The sequence below is a fragment of the Musa acuminata genome, chromosome BXJ2-10 (genome assembly GCF_036884655.1).
Source record: "Musa acuminata AAA Group cultivar baxijiao chromosome BXJ2-10, Cavendish_Baxijiao_AAA, whole genome shotgun sequence".
In the NCBI taxonomy this organism is placed as follows: domain Eukaryota; kingdom Viridiplantae; phylum Streptophyta; class Magnoliopsida; order Zingiberales; family Musaceae; genus Musa; species Musa acuminata.
The window spans coordinates 4528806-4543993 of NC_088347.1; positions in this window are offsets into that span (position 1 = coordinate 4528806).

Genomic DNA, 15188 nt, shown 5'->3' on the forward strand with positions numbered 1-15188 from the left:
TTGACTTTCGACATATGGCACACTCTTGAAATCACACACGAAGGCAAAAGTAGTGTAAAATATTCTAAAATAAATTTTTGATGCACAATTTTAAGATGGTTCGAATGGAACCAAGAGAGACTATTGGAGACATGTACACTTATTTTACGGATGTCGTCAATAGTCTAAAAGGACTTGATAAAACCTTTTCGAACTTTGAACTTGTTAGTAAAGTTTTGCACTTAGTCTCTAAAACTTGGGATTCAAAAGTAATCGCTATTCAAGAATCAAAAATTTTAAATACCTTTTTAATCGAAGAACTTATCGGGTCTTTGATGACCTATGAAATAACGTGCAATGCATGTGATGAACAAAAAAACCACCTTCCGAAGAATAGGAAGGATTTGGGACATAGAACATTTGAAGACCACACGAGCATAAGCTTAAGTGATGATGAACAAGAACTACTCACTAAGAAATTTAAAAAAATTAAAGAAACAAAAATTTAAGAACATAAAGAACGGAACTACTTGCTTTGAACACAAGAAGAAGAACACAAAGTAGGATGAATCGAGCTCCTCCGAAGACGAGGAGAAAATCAAGAAAGGCGAGGTGGCAAACTACGCTTTAACGACATTCAACGATGAGGTAATCAAAATGCCTTTAATTTATTTCAAAATTACATGATACTTTTCATGATGCATTTTCCTTTTTTATTTAGTTTAGAATTAATTTTCTTGAAAATTATATATTTAAAAATGAAAATGTAAAAATTATGATCATGCTAGTAATTTTGAAAATGAAAATGACAAATTGCATGTTTTATGTTAATGCAATAAAATGTTAGATATAAATCTAATGATTGTATACCTAGTAAGATTAATCTTATGTATGTGCTTGAGAAGCACGAATGTGTATTTTGATGATTTCCATATTGCTTTTTAATGACAATGCATGGCTTTTATATGGAAGGCTTGATGATTTTTTTTCTTAAACCTTGTCTTTGGTTTTGACATAAGAACAACATTTGAGCATGCTAATATAAAGTAAATCATATAAATTAAAACTAAAAAAGTTTTAGATATCTATAAGAATCATTCAAAATTATGTTCAATGAAACCTTGCTTGATGTTGTAATGAAAATATTGAAGTTTTCGATACCATGATTTGATGATTTTATGCATGAGATTTTAAAGTTATACATGATCATTTTTGTGAGTTATTGGTCTTGATGGTTCTTATGACAAAATTCTTTTTCTGATCTTAAACGTTGATGCATATTTTTGTTTGGCATAAATGAAATAAGTCACATGAATTGAAACAACTAAAAGGAGGAGAACATTTTTCTTGAAAATTATTTTTCTCTATCTTATTGATTTTGATGAATCCATTTGTATTATTTTTATGAATCTCATGGATTATAAAAATGATTTAAATTTAATGGGTTTTATCGAAATCATGATCTTGATTTCTCGCAATTATAATTTAAATTTTCTATTGAATGAATCAAGATTGTTTTCTATGTAAAAGGAGATGTGTGAAAATGAATCATGTCTTTTGGTATTCAAGTGATTTTATCTTTCATGACATGATGTAATTGTATTTATGGCTTGTATGCCTTGAAATGATTAAAATATTTTACACTATTTTGTTCTTCCCTTCTTCTTTCTTGTTTACAATGATAAAATAGGGAGAAATGTTGATCATGCATGGTAGGATATAATTGCTATAATGAGAATTTTACACTATTACATGCCTTAATAACATGTTCGAAATTATGGGTTTTGGATACAAAAATTTCCATGATTATGAGCATGTTTTATCTATTGCAAAACCATGTCCGAATGCATGAAAGTGTTAAATTTCATTTTTTAGATTTTCTTGATCCTAACATGATTTAGTATTTCTCTTCCATACTTAATGTAGCTTTCATAAGCATATGTCATATCGAGTTTGTTTCATATCATTGATTTTTGACATATAGAATCAATTAACAAATGCATCTCTCATAGACTTATCGTGTGAAAAATATTTTTTTTTGAGAAATGGATTTGATAAAATGATTCCTTCTTGAAAAAGGAAGATCTACTTTAACATTTGTAAGGATTTGATTCACATACATATCTTGATCCTTGCAAAAATGAAGCTTGATCCTTGCAAAAATGGATTTGATCCTTGCAAAAATGAAAATAAATATTTGTATCATGTTTGATGATTTTACATTTTAATAATATGCATGATGAGTTACAGTGATGATTGATTTAATTTTAATATCATGAATGAAAAAAAATGAAATATAAGGTTTTGAAAATGTGCATGTTTTAATTTGAAAATATCAGGATGCACAAATAAGATTGATACTTAACCCTTGTCATGATTTGAAGATTATAGTAAAGGAAAATGAATTACACTATTGTATTGTTATTCCCTTCTATTTGACAATGACATAGGGGGAGCAAATTTTGCTAGCTTGCTAGCTAGCTTGCAAATCTCAAGAGAAGCAAGTGTGCTAAATTACACATTTTGAGAAGAAATTGCTTTCTTGAAACATCACCAAGAGTTGCTATCTTGTCTATCTCAAGAGGCAAAAATGCTAACTTGCACATCTAGCAAAACTTGACAAACTTGCATATTTCAAGAGGCAAGAGTTGCTTTCTTGAACATCTCTAAATTGCTAGCTTGCATGTTCTAAAATGTTGTAACATTGCTAGCTTGCAAGATGTAGAGCTTGCTATCTTGAACATCTTAAGAAACAAAAATTACAAAAGTGTTATCTTGCCTATCTCAAGAAGCAAAACATGCTAACTTGCGCATCTAGCAAAGTTGACAAAATTTACATATTTCAAGAAGCAAGAGTTGCCTTTTTGAACATCTCTAATTTGCTAGCTTGCATGATGTAGAAGTTGCTATCTCAAAAGAAGCAAAAGTGCTATCTTGTATGTTGTAAAACTTGTATATCTAAAACTTGATAGCTTGAATGTTCTAAGCATGATGTAACACTTGCTAAATTTTCTAGCTTCAAAATTGCATGATGGTAGAACTTGAAGATTTTTCATGCCACAATTTGAACTAATATCTCAACACCTATAAGTGGAACTTTTCTTTTTTGTTGATGACAAAGGGGGAGAAGTATATTGATGTCATGCATGATTTGATCATGACATTTTGCTTAGATTTTTGAATCCAAAAGTTTCTATCAATATGGCATATTGATAGGAGTTAAGGTTAACTCCGTCGTCGATTGGTTGTCATCATCAAAAAGGTAGAGATTGTTGAATCTCGGATTTTGATGATGAAACCAATCAATATATATTTATGTTTTAATCTGCGTTTTGAGTGATGCAGGATGCTTCGATCAGGATGAGACAATTAAAGCAGGAAGAATCAAGTTGGGCCGGAGAAACATGTCAGAAGATTGGACGTCAGGCCGGTGGATCGGTCGACGTATCGACAGAAGGCTTCGAGCCGTAGATTCGGGCATCGTGCCAAGAAGAGCGGAGATTGTGCCAAGGATATCAGAGTTGCAGAGTTAACTGGTCGATTATGCAATAGGCCGCAAGAGAGGACGATGCGCTAAAGAATCGGACAAAGCATCGAGGGACCAATGACATGCCAGACAACTTAATTAGATTCTTAGGATTAATTGTCTAGATCGAAGTGTGTTTTACATGTGTAGGATTAGCTACGATAGCAAGACATAAAGCAAACTGAAGTCCCAGAGTCAAGGACGCGACATCGTTGGGAGTTCGAGAGTTTGTCAGAAGTCTGGATGTTCTTTGGAGGTTCTGGCAAAACCAGTCGAGAAGTCATGAAGCTTGCCAAGAAGCACATTGGAACTCACTAAGTGGATCGTCACAAGTCCAGGAGCTTGCCAGGAGTCCGCCGGAATATTACCGAGAGTTCGTCGAAAGTTCGCCGGAAGATCGCCGGAAGAATAGACTTACGGAGTTAGTTTAGCTTAGAATATGTCTTAGGAATCGTAGTTAGCATGTAATTGGACTTGGATTCGGCCAACCCAATTACGGGCCAAATAGGCCCATGTAAGAACTGTGTTGGGCCCAATAGGAAGCCCAAACAGTGCCCTAAGAAGACTCACTATCATGGCACAGTCTTCGAGACTATGTCAGGCAGTGGTACCACCAGTCTGGGCGGTTATACCGCCCCTGGCAGGGTGCCAGGCGTTGGTACCGCCTAGCACTGTACCCTAGGTGGTGGTACTGCCCAGGACAGTGTCAGTCAAACTGACATTAGGCAGTGGTACCGTCCAGCACAAGCGGTGGTACCGCCCATGCCCGGGGAACCCGGGATGAGATGTTTTTAGACTCCAAGTTTGAATCAACTTGAAGCCTATAAATATCCCTCTCATCCTTGGTTAAAATACACAAGCACAGAGAGTCTAAAAGCAAAGAAACGCTGCTGCAATCTCTTTAGAATTCCCTCCTCTACTCTAAGTGTTAGATTTATGTAAGAGAGGAGTGTGAGTGCTTGTAAGGGTTATCTCCTAAACCCGGTAAAAGGAGAAGAGGGGTGTAAAAGGTGGTTGGTCTTCGCCTATTGAAGGAAGGCCTCTAGTAGACGCCGGTGACCTCATCGGAGGAGGAAGCCGAAAGTGGATGTAGGTCATGTTTGACCGAACCACTCTAAAATCTAGTTTGCATTTCTTTTGTGCTATTTATCTTAACTACAAACTACCTTCCTTACTTTACTTCAAATACGTTTCTGTAAGCTTTCAAAGTTATTATCTGCACGAAACGACATTTATGTCGAAATCGGATTTCAACATATGAACGTAGTTTTAATCGTCAAAAGTTTTTCGCTGCACTAATTCACCCCCCCTCCCCTCTTAGTGCTCTTGATTCTAACACAAAGAAGAAGACGCTCCAAGCAACGTGGGATGACTCAAGCGCATCCGAAGAAGATGAGTCTAACACCGAGCAAGTTGCTCATTATGCACTCATGGCCATTGGAGAGGAGGTATCAAATTTAATTGATGCATATTTATCATTTAATGAATTGTTAAATATTTTTCATGATTTATTTGATGAATGCAAAACAATTAGTAGAAAATATAAATTATTAAAAAAGGAGCATGATATTCTTGTTAGTAATTTTGATAAATTAAAAATTAAACATAATGATAGTTTAGTTCCATGTACGAAATGTCATGACTTAGAAGTACTCCAAAAGGAGAATTTGCTACTTAAGGACACCTTGAAGAAATTTGAGGTTGGTAGCAAGTCCTTGAATATGATCCTTACCGATAAGGGTCACGTTCCTAAAAGAAGTGGAATCGGATTTGTGAGAAACTCTCACCAAAATCCAACCACTTTCATTAAAGGCCCTATCTTAGATCTTTCGCATCAAAACAAGTGCAACTTTTGTTGCAAACATGGACATAGAACTTATCATTGTCCATTCAAGAAAATTAGTCCTAACAAATTGATTTGGGTTCCTAAAGGAACCATAATAAATTTCATGCAACATGACAAATAATTTAGATCGATTTTTGAGGCACCCAAGATTAAATAGGTACTTAAAATTCATCCTCTTTTGTAAAAACATATATCATCATAAGCTATGAGCAAGAGATGGTACCTTGATAGTGGATGCTCAAGGCCTATGACCAAGAGATCCAAAATGACTCATAACATTCTCTAGCAAAAATGACAAAAGAGGATCAATAAAATTAAAACTATCAATTACAAAATGATACTGATACAATCCTGTTTGATCCCTCAAATTTTGAAACTCATGATTTTCCCTTCACACATCCTCTAGAATTTCGAATTCATTGGATACATTTCTTCTTCAAATTTTTCTAGATCCAACTATATCTTATAAGATCATGAACTTACGACTTGCAAGCCAAGTCTGCATACAAATCATGAACTAGCAAGGCTTACAAGCTTGCATGACAAGTCATGAACATATTGAAAACTCTATCATAAACACATTTGAGTAGAGTATGCATTTCACAAGATCTATCATGAACGTACAAAATTTCTCATCTTGTGATGAAAACTTTACATAATTAAGGTTGGCTGCTCCACAAATAAAAACTCTCTTCAAATTGAAAGCACTCACATCAGCCCACACAGCCCTGAAAGCAGTGCTCACTACCTATAGGCAGTGGCACCGCCCAACTGGCGGTAGCACCGCCGGCTGTCACGGGTGGCAGGTAGTTGCACCGCCTAGCCAGCGATGCCACCGCCCGCAACCTGCCCCTTTTTAAACCCGAGCTAGGGCCGACGGTAGAACCAACCCCAACTCATTCGTTTCTCCTCCTTGTAGCTCTAAACTCTCCTTCAACTCCATTCCTCCCCTTTAGCTGTCTCCTTCAACTCCATTCCTCCCCTTTAGCTGTCCAAAAACTACTTATTTCCTGCAAGATCAAGAATCAATCCTACTTCCTCTTGAAGATCTCGACTAAAGTATTCTAAAAAGAAAACCTTTAATTTCTCTTTTGTTTGATCTACTGTTACTCATTATTTATCTTCCTAAATAGCAGTATTTATAGGTTCTAGAATATCCTCTAGGGTCGAAGGAAAGAGGGGATTAGAAGAAAACTTTGATTCCACACTTTTTGATTCAAATCTACATGCCCAAAAATTTACTTTCATAGAATTTAGAAATGTTCATAAGGGAAAGTATGTTGATCTAGATGAACTAAGTGATTTAGAGCAAATTCAATGGTTTGCAAATCTAGATCTTCTCCTAATCCTACAAATAAGTGAACCCATCTACCCTAGACTTGTTAGGTTGTTTTATAACAATCTACATGTAGATGAAGAAGAAATTGTGGCTACCTATCTTCTAGGATATCACATATCCATTACGGATAGATCCCTTTGCGACATCATAGGCATCCCTGTAAAAGATAGAGGTTGTTATTTTAGAGGACAATGGGATGATGAAACGGTTGGGACCACGTATGTTGATGCCTTAGGAACAATTTTCGATAATCCCAACTTAATGGTACTTCCTAAAAGCTATGAACATCTATTACCATTAAACACCAAAATACTTCATCACATCCTAATTAGTATCATTTTTCCTAAATAATATCATCATGATGAAGTAAGTCAAATGGAACTAGGAACTATGTACTGAATCATGAAAGGATTTAACAATTGTTTTGGTTACCTTATCCAACAAAATATGATAGAGATATCTAAAAAGGATATGATGCTTCCATATGGTCGCATAATCACTAGAATACTTAATGCCTACGATATTGCAATACCACCTGACGAAGAGGTTATAAAGGTAGATAGATTTAGCATCATAAATAAAAATCTACTTCGTCGAATGAGATGCATATTTAGAAATGGTATGTGGGTTAGAATGCCTAGAAGAACCGATCCCCCTTAACCTGAACCAGAATCAGAAACACCAATCTTTAGGGGTAATCAATCTCTTCCAACTAGTCCCTTTAAGGAATCACACCCAATTGAGCAAACTCTTTCATCATCTATCGAAGACATAGGGATTTGGATGGATCGCTTTGAACAAAGACAAGATCGACTTGAACATCACCAAGATCATACCCTAGACTTGTTAGGTTGTTTTATAACAATCTACATGTAGATGAAGAAGAAATGGTGGCTACCTATCTTCTAGGATATCACATATCCATTATGGATAGATCCCTTTGCGACATCATAGGCATCCCTGTAAAAGATAGAGGTTGTTATTTTAGAGGACAATGGGATGATGAAACAGTTGGGACCATGTATGTTGATGCCTTTGGAATAATTTTCGATAATCCCAACTTAATGGTACTTTCTAAAGGCTATGAACATCTATTACCATTAAACACCAAAATACTTCATCACATCCTAATTAGTATCATTCTTCCTAAATAATATCATCATGATGAAGTAAGTCAAATGGAACTATGAACTATGTACTGAATCATGAAAGGATTTAACAACTGGTTTGGTTACCTTATCCAACAAAATATGATAGAGATATCTAAAAATGATATGATGCTTCCATATGGTGGCATAATCACTAGAATACTTAATGCCTACGATATTGCAATACCACCTGACGAAGTGGTTATAAAGGTAGATAGATTTAGCATCATAAATAAAAATCTACTTTGTCAAATGAGATGCATATTTAGAAATGGTATGTGGGTTAGAATGCCTAGAAGAACTGATCCCCCTTAACCTGAACCAGAATCAGAAACACCAATCTTTAGGGGTAATCAATCTCTTCCAACTAGTCCCTTTGATCGAAGACATAGGGATTGAGCAAGCTGAATCACACCCAATTGAGCAAGCTCTTTCATCATCTATCGAAGACATAGGGATTTGGATGGATCGCTTTAAACAAAGACAAGATCGACTTGAACATCGCCAAGATCAAATCCTATCTGAGCTGCAGCAGATTCATCAACAGTTTAACACTTTATTTAGACATTTTAACTTTCCACCACCTGAATTAGCATATGTATGTATTTAGAAAAGGTGGACACAATTCTTTCTTGTCATGTTGTAAAACTATGTTGTTGTAAACCTTTTTATGCTACTCACTTTGATCGCAATACAACTTAATTTGATGATCACAAGTCCTTGATATGTTTAACTATTTGTATCTATGACTTGATGTATTATTTGGTGAGCATTTACAGAGTTACGAATATTAATGTTGATTGAAATTAATTTTCAGATTTTCCTTATTCTTTGATCACTTAAATTCCGTGCTGAAAATTTTATATGAATTTGACATGATTGAATGCTTCAATAATATGTTTACTTTAAAGTTAAAAATTTTATGCCTTGGTGCTATAAGTTTCCATGATGAGTATGTTATATTCTCATTGTGATTTGAGAAGGTTCATTCATACATCGGATTCTTAATCTTTGAGTACTACAAAACACTAATAATTTTGTTTCATAATTGTGATTGAAAAGCTATTGCAAAACTTTGTCCGAATGCATGAACTTATTAAATTGGTTTTTCAAACTTTCTTGATTCTATAATCAATCACTTAATGCTGAAAATCTTATGATACAAATTTTATATGACTATATGCTTCAATAACATGTTGGAAATTGTGTGTCTTGATTTCCATGATGATAAGCATGCTTTACCTTCATAATTGTGTTTGACAAGCTATGGTAAAACTGTTAGGATCGAAGTGGCACTAAGGGAGCGGGGAGGGTGAATTAGTGCAGCAGATTAAAACGTCGGTTTTGAAAATCTTTCATATAATAAAAACCAAACTCGGAAGTGCTTAACTTGAAAGCGTGTTCATAAAAGTGTGCAGGAAAAGTAATGAGGTAGTAAAGCACGTATAAATGTTTGCAGTAAGGTAAATAGCAATAAGTAAATGCAAACCAGAGAACATGCCAATTTTATAGTGGTTCGGTCAAATGACCTACATCCACTTGCGAAGCCTTCTTCGATGAGGCTCCCAACTTCCACTAGCAAATCACTTTGAAGGGGAAGGACAAATACCCATTTTACAACCTTTTACAAGTGGTTCACACTCTTACAGATTTTCAAAGAAAATGAGGGAGGTGAACACTTAAACTATTGAAAACAAGACTTGCTAAAGACTTTGCTAAGGCTTTATCTCAATCTCTAACTTCTCAAAAGTTGTATTCTCAACTGAGAATTGAGGGGTATTTATAGGCCCCAAGATGATTCAAATTTGGGCTCCAAATTTTGAATTCTCTTGAGTTTCTGAGGCTGGCGGTGCCACCGTCTATCGGTGGCGATGCCACTGCCTGTCAATTTCAACATTAACAGAGTTCTGGCGGTGCCACCGCCGGAACTCTCGGGTTTTAGGCGGCGCCATCGCCCGAACTCTCGGGTGCTGGGCGGTGCCACCGCCTAGTCCGGCGGTACCACCGCTTGATACTTCAGGCTCTAGGTGGTGCCACCGCCTAGTCTGGCGGTGCCACCACCTACACTATTTTAGCTCACTGGTTGGGCTCCAAACTTGGCCCAAACCAGTCCAAACTCGGGCCCAATTGGCCCCTACTTGGGTTATAAGATTAACACCTAATCCTAACCCTAATTAACGTGCTAACTACGAATTTAAAGACATTTCCTAAGCTATTACAAAGTCCGCAAGTCAAGACTTCTTCCGGCGAGCTTCCGGCGAACTTCTGGCGGTCTTCCGATAAACTCTCGGAAACCACTCTGCGGACTCCTGGCAAGCTCCTAGACTTCACGATTTGATCTTGGCGAGTTCCGACGAGCTTCTTCGGCAAGCTACGATCTTTCTCGGCGAGCTCCGTGAACTTCTGACGTACCTTCCAACGAGCTTCCGAAAACCCTTCGGCAAGCTCCCTACTCATTCTCGGCTAGTTCTGGCAGCATTCCCGACGAACTTTCGGACTTCCGTCGGATTCTCGAACTCCCAACGAATCCTTCGCGCTTGACTCCGACACTTTGTTTCGCTTTATGTCTTCATCGTTATCGTAGTTAATCCTACACACACAAGCCAAAACTCTACTCTGATCTAGATAATTATTACAACACAAATTGATATTCTATTGCCCGGCACGTCTTTGGTTGGCGCTTCGTCCGATTCTTCAGCGCATCATCCTCTCTTGTGGCTTATTACCCAATCGGCGGTTGACCTCCGCAACCCCGATAACCTTGGCGCAATTCCGCTCTCCTTGGCCCGATGCTCGATGTCCGAAGCGTTCTGCCGTCCAATATCCTGACGTGATCTCCTCCGGCGCAACGTCAATTCCTCCTGCGTCAACTGTCTAATCCTAATCGAGTAGACCTACATTACTCAAAATGCAGTTAAACATCTAAACACAATCAATTAGTTTTATCATCAAAATCTGAGATTCAACAAAAACTTTGTCCGAATGCATGAATTTGTTAAACTTCATTTTCAGACTTTCTTGATCCTACCAATGTATGATTTTGTATTTCTCTTCCGGATTAAATATATTTCTTGAATGGAGCTTTCATGAGCCTATGGCATATCAAGTTCATTTCATATCAATGCTCCATGATTTTTAACATATGAAATTGTTTAACAAATGCATCTCTCATGGATTTACCTTGTGAAAAATAATTTTTAATCGAGAAATGGATTTGATGAAATGAATTCCTTCTTGATGAAGGAAGACTTTTTTTTTTAATGAACACTTGCAAGAATTTAATTTCACATGTATATCTTGATTCTTGTAAAAATGAAGCATGATTTAATCTCTTATCATTTTTAACTTCATTCAAAGTTAGTTCACAATGGCTTTTCTCCTTCATGCAAAACGTTAATGATAAATAAGGAAGAAGTAATGAAAGCTATCTCCTTAATAGACTTTTGAATGATACCATGTCATGATTGCTTGAAAAATAATTTGTATGAATGGGTATCTTATGGTTGAAAAATAACATGAATCTTTACCACATTTATTACTATGCTTGAAATACGCTTGAATCGTTCTCATTTTTGTTGATAACAAAGGGGGAGAAATATGTGGTAAATTGATGATAGAATGAATTGCTATGATTGCCATATTTGCATTAATGATAAGATATCTAGAGCTTACATTCTAATTTTACAATGTTGATATCTTGTCATATGATGAATTGCTATGATTGCCATATTTGCATCATGTTAAGATATCTAGAGCTTACATTGCAATGTTACAGATTGATATCTTACCATGTGATGAATTGCTATGATTGCTATCTTTCACATATGAAATATAAGACTTGAAAATGGATGTCAAGCCTCGACATTATTTTCAGAAAGATACATCATGATAGGAATCATGATGAGGGTATTGATAAGTTTAACTGAACTTAACTTATCAATATGTCTCTTGAATTCAAAGGCTTTGAATTCAAGAATGACTTATCTCAAGTATGGCATATAGATAGGGGGAGTTAAGATTAACTCCGTCATCAATTAATTATCATCATAAAAAAGGGAGAGATTATTGAATCTCGAATTTTGATGATGAAGTCAATTATCATTTGGTTATCTAATCCGTATGTTGAGATAAGTGTACAGGATTAACTATGATGGCAGTAAGACATGCAACAGGTGTTAAACCGGAGTCAAGACCAAGATCACGTTGGGGGTTCGAGAGTTCGTCGGAAGTCCGGACGGTCGTCGAAGGTTCTGAGGGAACAATCCGAGAAGTCCAGAAGCTTGCCAAAGAAGCTCGTCAGAACTCGCCAAGAGGATCATCGTAAGTCCAGGAGTTTGCCAAGAGTCCGCCGGAGTGTCGCCAAGAGTTCGTCGAATGTTCACCAGAAGCTCGCCGAAAGAAGCGATTGATGCACCAGAACACGATCTACAGTATTGATGTCTTAATTATCATAGTTAGTATGTAAATTAAGTTAGGATTGGGAGGTGATCCCATTAACTTAATTTGGGGCCAATTGGGCCTGACCCAAATTAGGCCGAATGGATTAGCCCATTCAGACCCAGAATTCCTAGCCGGCGGTGGCACCGCCTAGGAGACTCGATCTCCCAGGAGTTCTGGGTGGTAGTACCGCCCCTATCAGGTGGTGGTACCACCGGTAGTTATTACTACTAGCGGTGGTATCGCCCTTGTCAAGCGGTGGTACCGCCTGAGCTCGGTCTCCGAGCAATGTCAGGCGGTAGTACCGCCCAGACTGAGCGGTAGTACTACTCTATGACAGATAACAGGCGGTAGTACCACCCAGTTATGGTAGTGGTACCATCAGGACCCCGGAAATCAGAGAATTGACACTTTTGAGCTTCGAATTCAAACTGATTGGGGCCTATATAAACCCACCCTTTCCTGCATAAAAGTAAACCGAAAGCTTACTTTTATTCTGAGTATTTGAGAGCTTAAAAGTGTTGTAAAAGGCTAGAGTTCCTCTCCCTCTTTTCTTTCGAAGTCTTGATCATTCAAGAGATGAGTGAAAACTTATAAGAGTTGTCTCCTAAGCCCGTCAAAAGGAGAAAAGTTGTAAAAAGGTGGTTGGTCTTCGCCTATTGAAGGAAGGCCTCTAGTGGACGTCGGTGACCTCGTCGGAGGAGGAAGCCAAAAGTGGATGTAGGTCAAGATTGACCGAACCACTCTAAATCTCAGTTTGCATTTATATTCTTCTCTTTATCTTAACTGCAATCTGCCTCAGTTACTTTACATTAACTATATTTCCGTTTGCTCTCAAGTTAAAGATCTTTCCTAAATGGTTTTTGTACAAAGTCTTTTTGAACCGACGAAAGTTTTCCGCTGCACTAATTTACCGGCCCCCCCTCCTCTTAGTGCTCTTGATCCTAACATATGGTTGTATACCTTTTGTCATGATTTGAAAATTGAAAATTGATGTAAAGGGAAAAGAATTACAATATTGTATTCTTCCTTTCTATTTGACAATGACAAAGGGGGGAGTAAAACTTGCTAGCTTGCTTATCTAAAAAAGGAAGCAAAGATGCAAACTTGTACATTACAATGAGAGGCAAAACTTGCTAGCTTGCTCATCTCAAAAGAGAAGCAAAAAGTGCTATCTTGCATATCTAAAGAGAAGCAAAACTTATGTATCTTAAGAGAGACAATACTCATGATATATGTTCTAACTTGCACATCTCTAAAACTTGCTAACTTGCATGTTCTAAAATGATGATATATACAATGATGTTTTAAAAACTTGAAATTATGTTTATAATATAATTATTTAAAATTATATCTCGAAAACTTGCTAATTGCACTTCTCCTTTTTGTCGATGACAAAGGGAGAGAAGTTATTATGATGATATGAAATTATGCATGAAATACTCATGATTTTATTATGATGATGCATAAAATGAGAAGTTATGATCATGGTGGGATGTAATGTACTTTGATACCATAATGATTTGAAATATTTATGTTTTGGAATGATGCATGCAATACTCATGATTTTATTATGATGATGTATTGCATATGATGTGATTAAAATCATTTCAACTTGGATTAAAAGGTCATCATTTATTTGAATGATACTTTATTTCAATATGATATATTGATAGGAGGAGTTTAGTTTAAACTCCGTCATCAATTGGTTGTCATCATCAAAAAAAGGGAGATTGTTGAATCTCGGATTTTGATGATGAAATCAATTGATGAGTTTACAATCTAATATTCCTTTTGAGTGATACAGGACTAACTTCGATCAGAAAAGGTAAATTAATTAAAGCATGAGGAATCGAACATAAAGTGAAACATGTCAGGAGGTTAGACGTCGAGCCGAAGGATTGGTCAATGTGTCGGCCGAAAGACTTCGTGCCATAAAATCGGGCATTAGGCCAAAGGATCAGACATTGCTCTAAGGAGATCGGAAGTTACGGGAGTTAACATGCTGATTGGGCAATATGCCGAAGGAGAGGACAATACGTTGAAGGATCGAACGAAGCGTCAGAAGAACCAAAGAAATGTCGAACAACATATGATTCATGCTTTGTAATAATTTGTCTAGATCAAGTTAGTTTAGGTCTAATTGACTCAGTATTGGGGTGAAACAATATAAATTCAATTATGAGCCAATTGGGCCTAAATTATGGCTGAATTGGGCTTGCTATTTAACCTATTCAATGTCCAGTAGTAAGGTTTGGCAGTGGTACCACCCAAACATAGTCTTCAAGACTATGTCAAGAGGTGGTACTGCCAGATTGGGCGATGGTACCACCTAGACATAGTCTTCAAGACTATGTCAACTGATGGTACTACTGTTAGGATCAAGAGCACTAAGAGGGGGGGGGGTTGAATTAGTGCAATGGAAAACTTTCGACGATTAAAACTGCGTTCGTATGATAAGAGAGATTTCGGTAGAAAAGCCGATTCATAAATCACTTTAACTTGTGATTAAGCAAGATGCAGTTAAAGCGAATTTATAAGGGCAGTTTGCAGTTATGATGGAAATCAGAATGTAAGCGCAAATTGAAATATGATGTTCGTACGATAAAACTGATTTACGTCTAAACACCGATTCGGAAAATACTGAACTTTGAAACATGATCGTAAATTCGTAGAAGGCAGTAAGCTATTGAGGAGGTTTGCAGTAAAGATAATATGCTCAAAGTAAATGCAAACCAGAGAGCACTGCAATTTTAGAGTGGTTCGGTCAATCTTGACCTACATCCACTTCTGGCTTCCTCCACCGACAAGGTCACTGACGTCCACTAGAGGCCTTCCTTCAATAGGCGAAGGCCAACCACCCTTTTACAGTTTCACTCCTTTTGACAGGCTTAGGAGACAACCCTTACAGAA